Below are 8838 nucleotides of genomic sequence, written 5' to 3'. Positions count from 1 at the left end.
GTGGAACGCGAGTCGACTCCGATAGGTGGCAAGTCGACTCCAGAGAAAGCAAGAGTCGACTCTCAGCGGTACACAAAGAAAAAGTCAGAGAGCATTTTATGGACTCTGAGATTCGAGTCGACTCCCGCAATACGCGAGTCGACTCCAAGACACCGCGACCCCAAGACAGACAGAAAACCAAGTTACTGCCTCTGAGATTCGAGTCGACTCCCAGACAGCTCGAGTCGACTCCAAGACATCTTCACGTCAAAAGGCAGAAGACCATCTTTTGGAAACTGAGAACCGAGTCGACTCCAAGGAAGTTCGAGTCGACTCCAAGACTGGACGAGCCAAAAGACAGAGGATCGGGAGTTCAGGCTCTGAGATTCGAGTCGACTCCCAGGACAGTCGAGTCGACTCGAGTGGACAAAATTCAAAATTGGATCCACGGACTTCAGTGGATGAGCCGACTCCAAAATTGCCAAGTCAGCTCCAGAAGTTGACGAGTCGACTCCAGGTCAAGACGAGTCGACTCCCAGTCATGAAGGCAACTTTAATTCAAATTTGGAACAGTTGCCGAGTCGACTCCGGAAAAGCTTGAGTCGACTCCCGCTACAGCCGAGTCGACTCCTGATCGCGCGAGTCGACTCCAACCCACCAACGGTCATATTGTCAGGCTGCGCAGAGTGTTCAGAACGGGCAGAAAAAGCACTCTAACGGCTAGTTTCCGTGGGGGTTGGCTTAAATAGCCACAGAGGACTGTAGCAAGGCAGAGAACAACCATTCCACTCCAACTAATCAAGCATTCAAGCTCTGCAACGTGCTCTTCAACGAAAAAGAGGAAGATCTGCATTTACTGCTTCCAACTACATCTTTCCAGCAATTAAAGCCTCCTTCTCCTGCATTCAAGTCGACTACTCTTTCAAGAGGAGACCAGAAGTTTAAGAAGCCATTCCTCATCTCCAATCTAAAAGCGTTTGAGGCTTCTTAACTTCATTTATTGTTCATATTGTTTTCATCTGCTTTTTGAGAAGCTCATTTTCTGTTTTCTTTCTACAACTTGTATTTACTTGGTTCAATCGGGGATTGAATCAAGGGGATTGTGGTTGGTTGGTGAGCCGAGTTAAAACCAACGTGTGTAAGGGTTTGATTGTGATCCCGGAAAAACAATCGGGGCGGTTCTAGTCGGTGAGCCTGGAAAAACCAACCGAGTTCGTTGTGAGCTCGTAAAACAACAAGTTTGGTTGTGAGCTTGGAAAACAACCGGCTGTAATCCAAGGGGGTTATAGTGAATTCCCAAGTGAGACTTGGGGAGTGGACGTAGGAGCAAGGGTTAGCTCCGAACCACTATAAAACCTTGTGTTTGCATTGGATTGTCTCTCTTCTTCTTCCCCTCACATCACTCACAGCACTTAGCATTAATTAAATAACTTGCAATAGTTTTTAATTAGTCAACCACATCGTTTTAATTATTCAAATTATTTTAAAACCCAATTCACCCCCCCCCCTCTTGGGTTGTCTATCTGGGCAACAAGTGGTATCAGAGCCTAAACTCTTCCACCCAAGAGTTAAAAGATCAAAATGACAACCCCATTTGGATCTTCCCACATTGAGGGTCAGTCCACCCAAAGACCCCCTTTCTTTAATGGATCCGACTACTCATACTGGAAGGCTAGGATGAGAATATTCATCCAAGCCCAAGACTATGAGATGTGGACCATTGTAGTAAATGGCCCATACATCCTATCTATATATGTAGAGGGTGTCAAGGTACCCAAACTAGAAAAGGATTGGGATGAACATGACATGAGGAAGGCACAACTAAACTCTAAAGCTATGAATGTGTTTTATTGTGCCTTGGATAGAAATGAATTCAATAGGGTCTCTACTTGCAACTCTGCAAAAGAGATTTGGGATAGACTTGAAGTGACCCATGAAGGCACGAATCAAGTTAAAGAATCCAAAATTAATATATTGGTTCATAAGTATGAACTATTTAAAATGGATTCTAATGAGACAATCACTAGCATGTTCACTAGGTTTACTGACATTGTCAATGGCCTAAAAAGCCTTGGCAAGAGCTATACTAACAGTGATCTTGTCAGGAAAATACTTCGCTGCCTACCAAGGTCATGGGAAGCCAAGGTGACGGCAATCCAAGAAGCTAAAGACTTGAACAAGCTTCCACTTGAAGAGCTCCTTGGATCCCTAATGACTCACGAGCTAACCATGAAGCAACACAGCGAAGAGGAGTCCTCCCACAAGAAAAAGATAATAGCTCTTAAGTCTACTTCATCTAACAAGGACTTGTCTTGCAGTAGCAGCAGTGACGAAGAAGAGAATGAGGAAGATGATGGTGAGGCACTTCTTGTGCGCAAGTTCAAGAAATTTATCAACCACAAGAAGGCGTATCATCAAAGGAGAGGCCCCTCAAATTCCTACCGCAAGGACAAAGGTAAGAAAAGGGAAAATGAGGGGATTGGGTGTTACGAGTGCAAGAAGCCGGGTCACATAAGAGCAGAGTGCCCCCTACTGAAGAAGGGGAGTAAGTACAAGAAGAAGAAGGCTCTTGTCACTACACTATCCGACTCCGACTCATCATCCTCCTCATCAGATGATGAACAAGAAGAGAAGGCCAATTTCTGCTTCATGGCCAACGAAAACGAGGTAACTTCCGATACGCATCTTGATTTTTCTTTTGATGAACTTTATGATGCATTTAATGAATTAATAGTAGAATATAAGGCCATAAATCTTAAGAATAAAGAACTAAAAAATAGCTAATCAATCATACCTACATAAATACGATAAATTAGTTAAGGATAAGAATTTAATCATCAAAGAAAATATAGAACTTAAGACAAGCAACCAACTTTTAACTCAAAAGAATAGTACCTTAACTAAAGATAATGAAAAACTAACTAAGGAACTTTCAGAACTTAAAAATCATAAACAAATCTTAAATAAGGATCTCACAAAAGAACTTAATGACCTAAAAGCAGAAAATCAAACTCTAACTAAAGAACTTAACAAATACAAACCCTTAGTTGAAAAATTTACATATAGTTCTGAAAAATTAAACATGATACTTAATAGTCAACGAGCCGTATTTAATAAAGCGGGTTTAGGGTATAAACCAAGAAATAAACAAAAACTTCTTAGTAACTTCTTTGTTAAAGCTGGAGAAACTAAAACTAAGAAAATAACTTGCTTTTGCTGTGGTACTATAGGTCATAAAGCAAATGTGTGTAATTTTAGGAAAAATAAAACAAAAAGGAAAATTAAAAGGGTATGGGTTCCAAAAGGAACCAACTTGACTAACCATGAAGGACCCAAGAAAACTTGGGTACCTAAGATGACATGATTTCCTTGTGTAGGAGTGTCTTGCAGCCAAGGTCAACAAAAACTGCTGGTACTTGGATAGTGGCTGCTCTAGGCACATGACGGGTGACAAAGATCAATTTTTCACCCTTGAAGCTAAGAAGGGAGGTGCTGTGACTTTTGGAGACAACAACCAAGGTCACATCATTGGTATTGGTAAAGTTCAAATCACCCCTTCTACTTTTATTGATAATGTTAGATATGTTGATGGTCTTAAGCATAACTTATTAAGCATTAGTCAATTATGTGATAAAGGGTATGATGTTATGTTTAAGCCATCACTATGCATTATAACAAACCCTAATGATAATAGTTTAGTTTTTAAAGGGATTAGACGTGGAAATGTATATGTTGTAGACCTAGAAGATCTTGCAAAACATAACCAATGTTTAGTTGTAAATGAAACTAAAGATAATGATGCTAGTTGGTTATGGCACCGTAAGTTAGGTCATGCAAGCATGGACACAATAACTAAACTAGTTAAAAGAGACTCCGTGATAGGTTTGCCAAAATTAAAATTTGAAAAGAACAAAATATGTGAAGCATGTCAATTTGGCAAACAATCTAGGAACTCTTTTAAATCCATAAAATGTGTCTCTACCTCTAGGCCTCTAGAATTATTACACATGGACCTATTTGGTCCAACTAGAACAACAAGCCTAGGTGGAAATAAATATGGTCTAGTTATAGTAGATGATTACTCTAGGTACACATGGGTCATGTTCCTAATGCATAAGGATCAAGCATTTTCTATGTTTAAGAAGTTCCATAAGGAAGTAACAAATGCTAGAGAGTCTTCAGTCATAGCCATTAGAAGTGACCATGGTACCGAATTCGAAAATCAGTCATTTAATGAATTTTGTAGTAAGAAAGGGATAACCCATAATTTCTCAGCACCTAGGACACCACAACAAAATGGAGTGGTGGAAAGGAAGAATAGAACACTAGAGGAAATGGCTAGAACTATGTTATGTGAAAGTAACCTCCCTAAGTACTTTTGGGGAGAAGCCATTAATACCTCTTGTCACATACTAAATAGAGTTCTATTGAGACCCATTATAAAGAAAACACCTTATGAACTGTGGAAAAACAGAAAACCAAAGGTTAATTATTTTCATGTTTTTGGATGTAGGTGTTTTGTGCATAATAATGGAAAAGATAATCTAGGAAAATTTGACCCTAAATCTGATGAAGGAATATTCTTAGGTTATTCTACAACTAGTAAAGCCTATAGAGTCTTTAATAAAAGAACCTTAGTTATAGAAGAATCTATACATGTTGTTTTTGATGACTCTAGTGACATCTCGTCTAGTAAGAAGGTTAATTTTGATGATGATGTTGAAATACTTGAAGAAAAGATAGATGAGATGGGATTACAAGATGATAATCAAAAGTTGATTGAAGGAGAATCATCAAGCCAAGAGGCTATTATGGATCATGGGCTAACTAAAGCTTGGAGGTATGCTCATGGGCATCCTAAGGAACTAATCCTAGATGATCCATCTCAACCCGTTAGGACTAGAGCATCCCTTAGGAATTTGAATAACCATCTAGCTTTTGTTTCACACTTTGAGCCCAAACATATAGAAGAAGCCGAAAATGATGTAAATTGGATAAATGCAATGCAAGAAGAACTAAACCAATTTACTAGAAACAAAGTGTGGAATCTAGTAGAGAGACCTTCTGAATATCCAATTATTGGTACTAAATGGATTTATAAAAATAAACTTGATGAAAATGGAATTGTTATAAGGAATAAGGCTAGACTAGTAGCAAAGGGGTATAATCAAGAAGAAGGTATAGATTTTGATGAAACCTTTGCTCCCGTAGCTAGACTTGAGGCGATTAGACTACTATTAGCATATGCATGCTCTAAGGACTTCAAACTATTTCAAATGGATGTAAAAAGTGCATTTTTAAATGGGTATATTAATGAGGAGGTATATGTAGAACAACCTCCTGGTTTTGAAAATCATCAATACCCTAATCATGTATATAAACTGAACAAAGCACTTTATGGCTTAAAACAAGCACCTAGAGCATGGTATGAGAGGCTTAGCAAATTTCTATTAGAACATGAATTCTCTAGGAGAAATGTAGACACAACATTATTTCTGAAAAAGCAAAATAAAGATATGTTATTAGTACAGATTTATGTTGATGATATCATTTTCGGTGCTACTAACAATCGCCTCTGCGAGGAATTTGCTGATTTGATGCAGAGTGAGTTTGAGATGAGCATGATGGGAGAGCTGAACTACTTTCTCGGGCTTCAAATCAAACAGTCTGAAGGAGGCATCTTCATCAATCAAGCCAAATATATCAAGGAGATGCTCAAGAAGTTTGACATGGAGGGAAACAAGTCAATCAGCACCCCCATGAGCTCATCATGCAAATTAGACCAAGATGAATCAGGTAAATCTGTAGATCAAAAACTTTATAGAGGTATGATAGGATCTTTACTGTATCTTACTGCAAGTAGACCTGATATTATGTTTAGTGTGTGCATGTGTGCTAGATATCAGGCTAATCCTAAAGAATCACATCTAGTTGCAGTTAAGAGAATTTTTAAATACTTAATAGGAACTAAGAACATAGGGCTATGGTACTCTAAAGAATCTAGCCTAAACTTGATAGGGTACACAGATTCAGACTTCGCTGGATGTAAGCTTGATAGAAAAAGTACCAGCGGGTCGTGTCAATTTCTAGGAGAAAACCTTATCTCATGGTTTAGCAAGAAATAAAACTCGGTTGCATTATCCACTGCAGAAGCTGAATATGTTGCAGCCGGGAGTTGTTGTGCTCAAATCTTATGGATTAAACAACAATTAGAAGATTATGGCATTAAACAAGATAAAATTCCCATTAATTGTGATAATACAGTGCCATAAACCTAACTAAAAATCCAATTCAACATTCAAGAACTAAACACATTGAGATAAGACATCACTTCATAAGAGATCATGTATTGAATGGTGATGTGACACTCCAATTTGTTTGTACTGATAATCAATTAGCAGATATTTTTACAAAACCCCTAAGTGAAGAGAGGTTTAGTGTGCTTAGGAGGGGATTAGGAGTGATTGATCCATCCTAGTGGTAGTTTCCACTAGATTCATTGATTTTGATGATTACAATGTGGTTAAAATAGAGTTCCTTTTCAATGATCATCAAATCAGATCTTAATTAGGTGATTTTCCCTCATTTGGCACGATTATAGCATGATTTTTAGGTGCGTGCCAAGGTTAGAGACGACTCGAGTAAGTTTCAGAGCCGGCTCCTAAGGGGGAGTCGACTCGCGCATTGGCGGGAGTCGACTCGCAAAGATGGCAGCAGAGGGGGAGTCGACTCGCATACTGTCGGGAGTCGACTCGAGGTCCACAGGCGCATAAGGAGAGTCGACTCGCGCATATTCTGGAGTCGACTCGAGGTCGAGTCGACTCGCGACTCAGTGGAGTCGACTAGCAGTCGGGATCCGACTTTTTAACCAGATTTGTCGTTTCGAAAACACTTTTCTTTCAAGCCGCCACTGTTCAAAAAGCCCTAGAGCCGACTCCTAGGTCGTCCCCCGATCGTCTCCAAGCCATTTTTCCGTCGATTCTTCGCCGGACATTGAGTTCTCCTCCCTTCCTAGGTCATTCCCGGTCGGTTCCGAGTCTTTTCCGTCGGTCCTTCACCGTCCTCTAGGTTTTTCCTCTCAGTTTAGGTCAAAATGCCGCGTAAGACCGTAGTTAGGAAGAGGTCCCGACCCGAGGCCGGTCCCGAGCGGCGCTCCAAGGCACGGCACGATCCCGCGAGGCAACCACCTCCGCTCGTTCCCCGCCTAGGGCGGTTCCCCGCGAGGCCATTGGCCGGGAAGGTCGTCTCCACCGGGAGGTATGTCGATTTCGACTTCCTCTCCCGGGAAGGGTTCACCATAGGTGATAGACTTAGGGCCCAGGGCCTAGAGTACTTCCTTACACTGGACCTCCCCACATACCCGAGCCTTATTAGAGAGTTCTATGGTACCGTCCATCGGCGAGATGGAGGTATCGAGGGCACAGTAGCCGGTGTCCCTTTGCGTGTCACGGAGGATCTTATTGCCCACATCCTCCACCTTCCATTAGCAGGGGTGGCTCCCGCACACCCTGAGGATAGGGTTGAGGCCCTTACGGCCGTTCTAGGACATCCACCCCAGTCACCTCTAGACGAGGTATCCGCGAGCTCACTACCGATTGAGGTGCGGATCCTCTTGAGTATTTTGTCTAGGTCCATCTTCCCTAAGACAGGGAGATTTGATTTTGTAAATGAGAGAGACCTAGCTCTTATGTTCTATATCCTTCAGGACACCCCAATCAACTTCCCTAAGCTCATCTATAGGTATATGTGTGAGCCCCTAGATAGACCTAGGCTCACCCTCCCATACGGCATGATTTTCACCCTTCTTTTTAGGGAGTACGAGGTTCCCATTCCTGAGGAGGAGCCCTTTCGCGCTTTGCGATGGACCTGATCGCACGCGTGCGGGGACCCTACACAGGATGGGGTTTTGGAAGAGAGAGGGGGTATGGGTTAGGAAGTCTACCCTCACCGCTCAGACCACCAGACCTTCACCCAGTCCTGAGCCCGATTCAGACTATCCAGACCTTCCAGACCATCCAGACCATCCAAACCTTCCATCCACTCCTCCTGCTCCTACCACCTCCGCCGGACCTTCCTCCTCAGCTCCACCATCCATGGAAGTCCGGATTGATCCTGAGCAGCTCCGGGAGCTGCGACAGGAGATAGTCAGAGATGTGAGGGATGAGCTGCTTCGGGAGCTCCGAGGTGCGGTGCCTGCTCCCACTCCTGCACCCGTATCTTCTCAGTTGGTCCTTCCTTGACAGCCGTGACTGACATGACGGCTCATGTACGGGAAGAGATCTACAATGTCCGGAGTTTGGTCCAGGCCCAGTTCCACAGCATTAGTGAGGTCACGAGCACCACTCGACAGATGCGAGAGGACATAGGTCGTGACATGCACACCACCACCGAGGGGGCCGAGCGCTTGTCGAATGTACTCATCGACAAGCTGGACGCACTTCAGACGTCGGTGACCGGGCTTCAGATGTCGGTGACTGAGCTCTCCACTACACATAGCAGAGCCACTACGTCTATTATCACGCAGCTTGGCCATGTTACAGATGCAGTCACCTCCTCATGGAGCAGAGCCGATTGAGAGGAGGAGCCACATCCACGAGAGGAGGACCCACATCCTCGAGAGGAGGTACCTCATCCTCGAGGAGACCATAGATGTTTTTGTGTTTTGTCTTGTTTTACTTTACTTATTGTATTCTCACATGTATTCACATTCATATCAATACAATGAGTAGACATTTTATCTTCAATTATGTGCCATTTGATGATTGGTTGTGCCATTGATTGTGTGTGATTACCTCCTTTTTGATATAATGACAAAAAGGGGGAGAAATAAAATATGTAAAAAAAAGGGGGAGAAATATG

Source organism: Phoenix dactylifera, unplaced genomic scaffold, assembly GCF_009389715.1.
Source record: "Phoenix dactylifera cultivar Barhee BC4 unplaced genomic scaffold, palm_55x_up_171113_PBpolish2nd_filt_p 000751F, whole genome shotgun sequence".
In the NCBI taxonomy this organism is placed as follows: domain Eukaryota; kingdom Viridiplantae; phylum Streptophyta; class Magnoliopsida; order Arecales; family Arecaceae; genus Phoenix; species Phoenix dactylifera.
The sequence above is the reverse complement of the archived record's forward strand: the minus strand, read 5'-3'. Positions refer to the sequence as shown.